At 47.4% G+C, this 10914-nt stretch overlaps 1 long non-coding RNA gene and 1 pseudogene across 1 annotated transcript; both read right to left on the bottom strand.

The window, feature by feature from the left end:
• Window positions 1-3945: 3945 nt before the first annotated feature.
• LOC105531825 lies at window positions 3946-8777 on the bottom strand (annotated as a pseudogene).
• A 216-nt stretch (window positions 8778-8993) lies between these two features.
• Window positions 8994-10908, bottom strand: LOC105531800. The gene is made up of 3 exons (XR_001004858.1): window positions 10187-10908; window positions 9306-9344; window positions 8994-9040 (listed from the first exon to the last, which is right to left on the bottom strand). It is a non-coding gene; the product is annotated as an uncharacterized LOC105531800 (long non-coding RNA).
• Window positions 10909-10914: the final 6 nt, after the last annotated feature.

Genomic DNA, 10914 nt, shown 5'->3' on the forward strand with positions numbered 1-10914 from the left:
CTCCAACCTCCACTAGCTACGATACAGGGGCAGCCCTACCCTGTGGAATATACAAAACGTTACACAAGACACAATATGTACATCGGGGAAGGGGGCCACCCCAGCAGCCCATGCCCTCACCTGGTCCACAGTTTGCCCCACTGTCCCGCCTCAGCTACCTCTCTGAATGGGAAGATGGGAGACCCCCTGAGGGAAAACTTGCTATGGTGAGAGTAAGGAGGCCATCAGACCTCCTCCGAACAAACCAACTCCATCCGCCTCTGGCTCTTAAATAACAATCATCATCATCCAGAAATCTAAGGACTCAGCCCTAGTCAAGGTGGCAAAGGGTCTGTTTGTCTTTCCCCATTAGACAGAGGTCGTGTGTTGCTCCCCTAATTGTAACGGGGTGACTGGGAAGGGGTGGTAGGGACATGGTGGCAGTGGAGACTCCAGCCCCACTTCTCCAGGCTTTGCTGACAGGGACCTGCTTTTAATTTTTACTTTTATCCCATGACTTTAAAAAAAATCCCATAACTTCTTTTTCATAACTTTTTTTTGTAACTGTTCATAAAACTTTTTTCTACTTTTATACCACAACTTTTTTTGCCACAACTTTTTTACATTTTTAATCCCATAACTTTTCCACCCCATAACACTTTTAATCCCGTAACTTTTTTATTTTGTGTTCTTTTAATAAACACTTGCATAGTTATATTATAATTTTGTAAAAATGAAACAGATTATCTCATGCCAAGCATGCCCAGCATTTGCACGGTATCAATATGTTTAATACTATAGTTTTCAAGACATGCAAAATAAAATTTTAAGGCAAAAGCAGCACTTTGCAATAATTTAATAATTTATTACATTACAGTAGCATCACACCAGCAGTCAATAATGCCACTTTAGGCAAAAGTTTTTTCAGTATTTCCATTATACATTCTGTTTACAAGAATTTATAAATAGGTAAAATTCATTCTAAGAAGACTTGGCAACTAAAGCTTTGGACTGGAACTGGCATTTCTTTCTCTACTTTTCATTCCCACCATTTCTTTCTTTTAAACTACAGTATTCATATTTTAAAATGTTTTAACTTATTTCAGAACATTAAGATAGCAGTTACATTTTTTAATAGTTATATTATTTTTAAATGACTCTTTAAGTAAAGGTTTAGAGAAACTATATTACAGATAGAGCTGATTTATATTTTCAAATTTTTAAAAAATCAACTATGGTTTTAGAACTGTTTTTTTTTTTTTTTTCATTTCTGGAAAACCTATCAAGTTTAATCAAATACTTTAAAAATAATTATTATATATTGCAATCTTTAAACAGGTGTTTTGATTCTTCCTACAGAAACTCAAATTTATTCAGTTGAACTCGCATTTTAAAATTCTATGTTTCTGATGAACTCTAACCTTCCTTCTAAGCAAATCGAAAGCTGCCTTATACTGAATGAGGTATCGCAAAAGACTGTACGCACTTTGAAGAAAGACTTAAGTTATTGTCATATGATTTCCATTCTTTTTAGCTTTCTCTTAAATATACAACAAATACCTACACAAAGAGTGGTATTTCAGTTAATATAGTAAACTTATTTTCCTGACTGACATTCAGCTTCAATATGCCAGTATGTGATTTAATCCATAGGCAGCTGATGAACACATTATTGTCAGATTGGTTACAGATGCTAAACACTATCTGAGGATCATTCCTGGTCATTGATATTTATCAGGATAAAAGTGAAGTGATTTCAACAATAAAAGTACCTTTGAAATAATTTATCAATGTATTAGATAAAGCCAGTTTCAGAATGATAAAGAAAAAACGTTAGACCAAATAGACGTGGCTAATTAACAGTGGTACAATTTCCGGCCCAAGGGTTTAAAATGGACTTAAAGTAACTGTCTTTAAACTGAACTCAAAGAATGCAAAAGCGGCAAGTTCAGAAAATAAAAGGCAAGAACAGGACGTTAAGTCCATTTTAAACCCGCAGGCTAGAAATCCTACCACTGTTAATTAGCCGCATTATTTGGTCTAACATTTTTTCTTTATCATTCTGAAACTGGGTTTATCTAATACATTGATACATTCATAAAATTTGGAAGAGTCAGTTGAAGTCACAAGGACCCAATATTTGCACTCTTTCAGTGAATGCAGGCAAATCTGTTATTCCATGTGTAAAATCGTATTGTTGCTCTCCTGTTAATGTCATATTTATAAGAGTATCATGAGGATGCCAAATGCTAAAAATGGAGAGGGTCTAGTAACTAGAAATCCCCACCCCAGGGAGCACACATACACATCTCCCTACATCCTAATAAGGTGATGTGTTTTGAACTTCATGAAGTTTGAACTGTTGAGTCTTTCCCAAGCATCATCAAGTTATGATTTAGGCAATATGTGACTGAAATCATTCATTCATCATGCATAGGCACAATCACATAAATATTGCACAACATATGTCCCTAACTGAAACCGAGAGGTAGAAAAACATATTTCACTCTTTGTAAAGAATTTTGTGAGGAAATATAACTCTGTGATTGTATAGACACATTTCCTGATAATACATTGACATTCACAAGCAGTAGATTGCACTGCAGTTTATAAACATTTTTAATTGCATAAACTTCTCCTTGAATTTCAAATATAGTATAATACTGTCTACTGTAACTCCTTTTTGTTTCAACTAAGTACTCTCACATATATTAGTTTATAATAATGTTTGTTATTATTTTTTTAAAGTGTTTTCCATTCAAGGAAAAGAAGTAAATTCCTATGTCAGAGTAACCAAGGTGGTTGAAGAACAGGTATTAGCCAGAGAGGTCTAGATGGTAAATCAATCTTCAAGCCCCAAAGAAGCTCCGTGAACAGAGAGGAATGCCAGGTGCCACACAGCTTTCCTTCACTCTAATTCATTCTTGACTAGAGCCTGTATGCCTGTTCCAGGGATATTTAAACTCTTAAGGGATTTCTTATGATCTTTACTAAATACATTAAGAAGAATGTCAACCAGCACCCTTTTGTGTACTGGGACATGTGGTCACGGGATTAAAACAGGTAACATGAACTCTGACCTTAAAATGTATTATAGATACAAATGCTCTAAGCTAGGAAAGGTTTTCCATATCTACAGTCAACGATGGGAGCTTTTCATTCCTCAGAAATAATCTCTTTTTAGGTCATCGAGAAAGAGTACAACTGCTGCAGCTCATGGTGCAATATCTTCATGAGCCCAGAGCACACACAAATCCTGAGGGAACTACCATAGTACAGCGCTCATTCTTGGCACCGGAACAAATGAAACACACTCTATCCTGCACACACCTGCCAGAGCAGGCCACTTTCCTCTTCTGTGAGATTTAAAAAGCTCCCCCAAAATGTTATTACTCCCATCACCAATACACAGAAAATGGGGGAAAGACTGTTTCCAGTTCTCAGCCTTTAAACAACTCTAAATGTCAGTACTCATAGTGGCATATTACAGAGTAATAAATAGTGCACACTTGAGGGCAAACCACATATTGATCTAATGAAGAACTCACTGTGATTAAGATTAGATCACACATAATAGCAGGACCTAAGCAGATTTTATCTGAATTCCATATGAATATACATGCTGCAATAACATTTAAAAAGCATGGCAGCCTATTCCAAACCAGCAAGAATAGTTTTGTGCAAATAGTGGGTCTTTGTGTGTTTAACCTCCCACCATATAAGGGCAAACTCGATATGCATGCTAATGACCTACAATTATGAAATTAAAAAAGAAAAATGCTAAAGGATGCCAGAGTGAACATCAGTGAAAGCCATAAAGACCCACTCTCCTTTAACTTTTTACAAATAAACTTAAATTATAAATTAGAAACACAAATAATCATGAGTGGCTCTAACATTCCAATGAAGTAAATGAATTGGGTAGGAGATTAACCCCATAACTTGTTTCCTTTTGTAAAATTTCTTGACCAGCTCTTTGATGATGGTGATGTTTATCTCCTTCTCGGCAGCCAAGCCCGGCAAAAGAATGGCACACAGGGGTTGATGCCCAAGCCTGGGTGCTCCACGCTGTCGGTGAGGCTCACCTCACAAAGATCTTTGGGGAGAGGGAGGCGGGGATCTGAGCCCAGTGCGAGCCTCTCCTGCCCCTGCCTGCCCACCCGCCTGAGGACTTTACTCACCACCATGCTTGTTGGCAGCCCCCAGCTCCTGGAGGGGCTGGGTTCCTGGACTGGGTTCATCAGCAGGGTTCTGGGCAGTGGCCGGGAATTTGCCATGCCCCTCGCTGCAGTCCCCACAAGCCACATCATTATCTCCTGCAGCTCCAGCAGCTTCACCTGGACAGAGGAGTGCTCAGCTGTCATGCAGCTACCAGCGCCCACCCTCACGCCCACCACCACCCCATCAGAGATGTTGCACACCCTACTTTCATCTCCTCCTTGTCCTGGACCTGATGGCCTCCCAGTGCCGCATCTTTGGCACTATCCCCTGGCTCTATTATAAGGTGATGAACTTTCCTGAGGGAGGACAGGGCTCAGACGCTGAGACCCCTCTGATGGCCCTGCAGCTCCCACTGCCATGCCCTGGCCTCCAGCTCACTGATGGCGTCTGTCTTTCCAGTACTGGATGAATCAAAGTTCTAGTTTCTCCACCCACTCCCTTAGGTCCGCCTTCTCCTCCAGGAGGTCCATAAGGCCACTCTGGAGCCAAAATAATGGTGTCACATCTCGGCAGCGACCTGTCCCACCCCTGCCCTTCTTGGCCCATGCCAGGACTCACTCACCTCCAGCTTCTCCATGACCTCCTGCAGGGCCTGGTGGATCTCCCCACTCACAGACTTGCCCCCAGTCACTGGCGCTGGGATCACTGCGTCTGGCCTCTGCTGGGCAGAGGCCACCGGGTGAGCCAGGCGCTGGCAGCACACCCTCTACTTTTTCACTTGCTCTCATAACCATGCCTGCTCCTCCTGGGCACTGGCTCCAGTGGGGTTGAAAATGCCACCTGAGGGCAAGAAGTGAGCATTCTTGTAGGGGCACACACAGAACAAACGGGCAGAGAGGTGGAGCGCAGCCCCTTCCCTTGAGGCCTCAGAGTGCACCTGCTGGTCACAGGTGAAATGGTGTCTGACCACTGGCTCCCAGAAGGGGTGAGGGTCCAGAGAAATCAGAAGACAGGGAAACCAAGAGCATAAAGGGGTCTTGGAGGGAGCACACAGGAAGGTGGCAAAATGGGTGCAGGGGGAGTCAGGCTCACCATGGCCTCCCAGCTCTCCAGGTCCTCCGGGACGGTCAGCATGGGCTGAGGTGCCTCCTCCTCCTCACTGTCCAGATGTCCTCCTCCATCTCCTGTGGGGGGTGGCCAAAAGGGTCCTCAGACAACCCAACAAGGGAGGTACTGTGGGCCCACCTCTGCCTCCACCCTCACTGTGTAACCCTGAGCCAGCCCTTACCCAGAGAGGAATAAGCTGCTGTTCTTTATTTTTACTTTTAACGACAAAGATCTTGCTATACTGCCCAGGCACAGTCCCACTACTGGTCAGTGCTGGAGTTCTGACCTGCTCCATTTCTGACCTGGGCCAGTTCAGCTATCCTTAGGCAACTTGGTGGACCCCGCTCCCAGGAAGTCACCATATTGATGCCGAACTTAGTGCAGGCACCCAGTCGGCATAAGGACCAGCTGTTCTAAAGGTCTCTTCCAACTCCTTAATCCTGTGCTGCTAACAGTACCCCCTTCCTCCTGGGGCTCTCTCCTCTTCCTCTGAGCAGGTTCCCGTACCTTCCCCAGGGAGAGCCGTGAGGCTCAGCTGGGCCTGTAGGGGCTGGTTCTGCTGGCTGGAAGTTTCCAGGCACTCGTAAGGAGCCAAGAAAGGGTGAGAGGGCACGGAGTTTGCCAGGTTGTCCCCCTTAGGGCCCCGGCCTCAGCAGCTCCCTCCCCTGGGTCTCCTGCAACTTTTTGTGGGCCAGGTTGGCCACCACTTTGCCCCAAGCTTCCTGCTGATGCAGCTGGTTCGTTAGCTGGGTCTGCTGCAGTAACTGCCTGTGCAGCGCCTCCTTCTCAAAGGTCAGCTGCTGATAGGCGGACACCTGCTGCTGATAGGTGGCCACATACTGCTGCAGGTGACCCAGGTGATGGTCTGGCTGCTGCTACAGACTCTGAGCCTCTTGGCTCTTCAGCTCCACCTGCAGGAAGACCCTGGGTGTGAGGGCACGTGGTGGCTGGCTTCCAGATTCTGGGACCATTAACAGGGTAGCCAGGGAAATGTGGGGCTCTGTCATCTGCCCAGGTCCCTGGTCCCTTGCTCTGGGCCTAAATGACTGCCTCCTTTTCCTAGAACCCCATGCCTCCTTCCCCAGCCTCAAATCGCATGCCCTCTTCTCACCATTTAAACTGTAGGCCACAGAATGGTGGAAAAGCAGTGGGAGACAACCACCATCTGCTAAGTGCGCTACATGCCTAATGCTTTCCAAGTATTATCTCATTTAATCCTCAGCACCTCTGTAAGGAAAATACTAACTTCCTTTTGAAGTTAAACAAACAGAGACTTAGAGATGCAAAGTACTTGAATGGTGACCTGTGGAACTGAGGCTGGAATCCAGTTTTAATCTAAGGAGCATTTTTGTTTTGTTTGGAGACAGAGTGTCACTCTGTGACCCAGGCTGGAGTGCAGTGGTGCAATCTCAGCTCACTGCAACCTCCACCTCCTGAGCTAAAGCGATTCTCATGCCTCAGCTTCCTGAGTAGGTGGGATTACAGGCATGTACCACCATGCCTGGCTAATTTTTTGTGTGTGTGTAATTTTTTTTTTTTTTTTTGGTAATTGTAATAAGAGATGAGGTTTTACCATGTTGGCCAGGCTGATCTCAAACTACCGACATCCAGTGATTCTCCTGCCTCAGCCTCCCAAAGTGCTGGGATTACAGGCGTGAGCCACCGTGCCTGGAATAGGAGCCTCATATACCACTGTCTCTTCCCCTGTGATTGGGGGGCTCCATGCCTCTAGCTGGGATGATGATGTCCAGACCTGGGAGGAGCCCAGGGCTCCACATGTCTAATAGTCAGAGGGCAGGAAGCAAGAAACAGTCACAGGACTGCCCTGGAGGGTGCTGGGGTCACCTGCTCCAAGACTGGAGCTGCCTCTGGCCTGGCACCTCCCCTCTCCAGAGGCTGGTGCCCGCTTCCCAGCCCTTCTTAGATGGGGCAGAGGTTACCATTTCCTTCACCTCACCCAGCTTCTCCTGCAGCTCCTTTACCTGCTGCTCCAACTGCAGTGCGCTCTTGTTCTTGTTGTTCTGGACAGAGAGAAGCAATCAGCAGCCACCCACTGCAGCTGGAGAACCAAGAACTTGGTGTCTGCCTCCCATGGCACCGGGAAGAGCGGAGGCAGGTGAGAAAAATCATCCCCTCTCTCCACAGCCTCCAGCGCAGCGCTCTGGCTCACAGGTGCCTTTAGAAGTAACATTTCATGTGAGGGCTACACTGCCGCATTTTACAGGTGGGGAAACAAAGTCCTGGAGGGCTAGGGAGGAGGGCAGGCTCCCCAGGTGGGCAACACACCAGCTCCTCGAAGCCACTGTATGGCTCAGCCAGCTGCTGAAGCCTCTCGTCCTGCTCCCGAAGCCTCTCGTCCTGCTCCCAAAGCCTCTCCTCCTGCTCCTGAAGCCTCTCCTCCTGCTCCTGAAGCCTCTCCTTTTGCCCCCAGATCAGGACACTCATGCGCTGATTGTTGTCCACCTGGGCTTGGAGTTCTCCTGCCATTCTCTCAACCTCCTTCCTCAGATGCTGCAGCTCCACCTCAGAGGGCACTGCTGGAGGCTCCAGAGGCAGGGGTTCAGCTGAGAAAGGAAGCAGGCAATAAGGCCCTCTGGATTCTCAAAAAAAAAAAAAACAAAAACAAAAAACCCTCCTGTTGGTGCACAACTCACCTCAGGCTCCCCAAACTTGGCCTCACTGCTAATAATTCCTCGCATCCGGATGGTAGCCAATCTTCTGAACCACTTTGAGATAGAGAGCACTGTGGGTGGCTGACAATGGGCCCCCTTTGCTGATGGGGACACTGAGGCTCATGGAGATGACAAGACTTGCTGTCTCCCGGCACAGACCCCTTTCCCTCTGCCTCAAAGCCCTCAAAGGATGATACAATGCAAAGGATGATACACCCACCTCCCTGGGGCACTCTAAGCCACCCCCAGGGCCCTCTGATGCCAGGCCTGCTCCCAGGCCATGCCAGCCCCATCTTACCCACCTGGTTTTTGTTTGGACAAGCTCCTCTCCAGCTTCTCTACCCATCATGTATCATGCTTCTTCTCCTTCTTCAAGGTGCGAACCTACCCAAAGCACGGGGGCAAAGGGCCCTGGAGAGAGGGGCTGGTGGCTGGACAGGCTGCCATCTCCCTCTCTGCTCCCACCTCCACAAAGGCCAGACCCATGTCCACCTCTGGCTGTACTATCCCCATTTTACAGATGCCCAGAAAGATCCAGTGGCCTATCAAAGGTAGGGGGCTGAAGGGTCAGATCTCACCTCCTGTGACATTTTCCTCATCCTCTGCTGCCACCAGGCCCTCTCTCCTTTTATATGTTGATCATATTCATCTCTCTCTAGCTGGGCTTGTTTAAGCAACTCCTTCAACTGCAAGAATGGGCACAGAAGTTAGGAAGGGCCGTCACTGGTCCTCACCTGCTCCTGGCCAACTGGGGTCATCTTTCTTCCACATCCCTCCCTCTGCAAAACCTTACGCATGTCACGTGTGCATTCAGCAGTGCCTGTCCCGTATGGATCACTCTAACTGCCACTCGATAACCCTTTACTGTGGCTCGAGGTCTGGATGGTGAAGAGTGAGAAGTTTCGATCCTAGGAGCCTGGCCATTCCACACAGTGCCCCTTAAAAGGGCTGGGCTTGGCTCAATATACAACTTGGTCAGTAAAGATCAAGGCATTTCCAAGCCTGTGGTCTGGTGTTTTAAAAGAACTCAGTCAAGTTGGAAGAGACAGGAGGGAACTGCACAGCCTCCCCTCACCTCTAGCTGCCTTTTGGCTTTGTTTCTCATTGTTTGCTTTCTTTTCCTATAGGAAGAGGAAGACAAAGCTCTTACCCTGGGGAGGCAGAGATGGCACAGCAAGAGACAGGCCCCCAGAATGCCACCAATGCCCCAGGACAGGCCCACCCATGGGACCAGGTTATCAGGGACCCTGTAGGGATGGGGTGGAATCTGAGGGTTTAGTCTTCTTCCCCAGGCTGGGAATGGGTGAGATGAGACTTGGGCCTCTACATCTGAGTGCCCCCCAAACCCAGCAGTCATGTCGCGAGCAAACAAAGAAATCACGTTACTACTTCCAGCTGATGTTGCACTTGTTTCTTCTGTTCTTTCTGTGGAGAGAGTCAAATTAAGATGATGGAGGGTGGCCCTTAACTCTATTCCCCAGACCAGGAAGCGGTAGGCAGGGCCAGGGATGGATTTTAAAGGCAAAGTTCTCAGACCCAATAGGAACATGACCTGGTAAACTCTCCTCAAGCTCTCAAGGACAGAGGATTTTGGTCTTTGTTGGTTTTTGCCAACAACCACAGAACTCAAAGTCTGAATCCGGAATCTCTTGAGAAGAGAGTAACATAAACCTCTAGAGATAGAGTTTGAGAAAGGCCCCCCTTCTGCCAGGTTGTGATTTAGAAAAGTGCGTTCATTCAATAAACATTTCTGAGCACAAATGGGCCAGGTACAGTTCTTCACAGCAGATACAGGATGGAAAAGGACAGACAGGAGCCCTTGGCACTGAGATTTCCACTACAGGGGGCCTTTAAATCTCTGACTCTCAGAACTAACAGAAAGATACTCTGATACTCCGTATCTCCTCTGGAAACATGAGCTCAAAAAGGAGAGGTGGCTTGTCCAGAATCAAAGAGCAAATTAGGGACTGAGTCACGGCAGAAATACGGGGCCCCGACAACCAATCAGGCTAGCACTTCCCCAAGGAGCAACAACCCCAAGGCATGTGTAGCAAGGAGCAGGGGTGACTGGAGAGAGTCAGCAAAGAGGACAGCAAAAGAAGAGCCATGCTGCATGCTCTGGGTTCCCTCCAGTTGAGGCCTGGGTACCCCAACTCCCTATTTGCCCTTGACACCAGGGGACCCCAGTCCCATTCTTCAGGGCCCCAAGGGGAAACTGGAGCCCAATATTGGCAGCGTGGAATCAGGGAACCCCACTGGACTCTTGCCAGAGATTTGATGGTGTTCTTCAGTTGACTGATTTTTATGGACCTTGAGTCCAGGACTACTGCTAGCTCTTGGCACAGCCTCTGAGGCACATGCAGCAAGAAGGAGGTGGAGGAGGAGTGGGGGGAGAGGTAGAGAGAACAATCATTAGGATTGGGGTGTGTGTGGGCTGTCTCAACTGGCAGAGGGGCACCCAGTCCCCGCTGTGGGAGGAGGCGGGAGGGCTGGCCTGCAGGGTCACTGCACCTCCGTCCAGAGCCTCTTACCTCCAGATCCTTCAGGGTAGCAGATGATGTAGGGCCCTCCCCGTGGATACCTGTTGCTGACTACAAGAGATGAGAGTGCATATGGAGATGTTCTGTCCCCCTCAGTGTCTAAGCCCTCTGACTTCCTTTCTTTCCCATCAACTGGCAACATTTTCTTTTCTGCCTATCTTGGACCCTTTCTCCCAAAACACCTCTGTGCCAACTTCTCTCATGGTTCTTATCTCCCCACCATCCCACCCTGGGACCCTTTCAGTGAGTCCTGATGGCAAGTGACTGTTCTCATTGTCCTGGCTTCCCCTTGAGACTGGGGATGAGGAAAATCAAACAGCAATGACCATATCCTGGGTGTCCTGGGTGTTTACAGTAGGCCATGTACTAGGGATTAACATAAAAACAACAATAACAAATCTCATTTAAACTTCACAAATGGAAGTCAAACAATACCACCTCTATTATACAGATGT

This window comes from Mandrillus leucophaeus, unplaced genomic scaffold, assembly GCF_000951045.1.
Source record: "Mandrillus leucophaeus isolate KB7577 unplaced genomic scaffold, Mleu.le_1.0 Scaffold91, whole genome shotgun sequence".
Lineage (NCBI taxonomy): Eukaryota > Metazoa > Chordata > Mammalia > Primates > Cercopithecidae > Mandrillus > Mandrillus leucophaeus.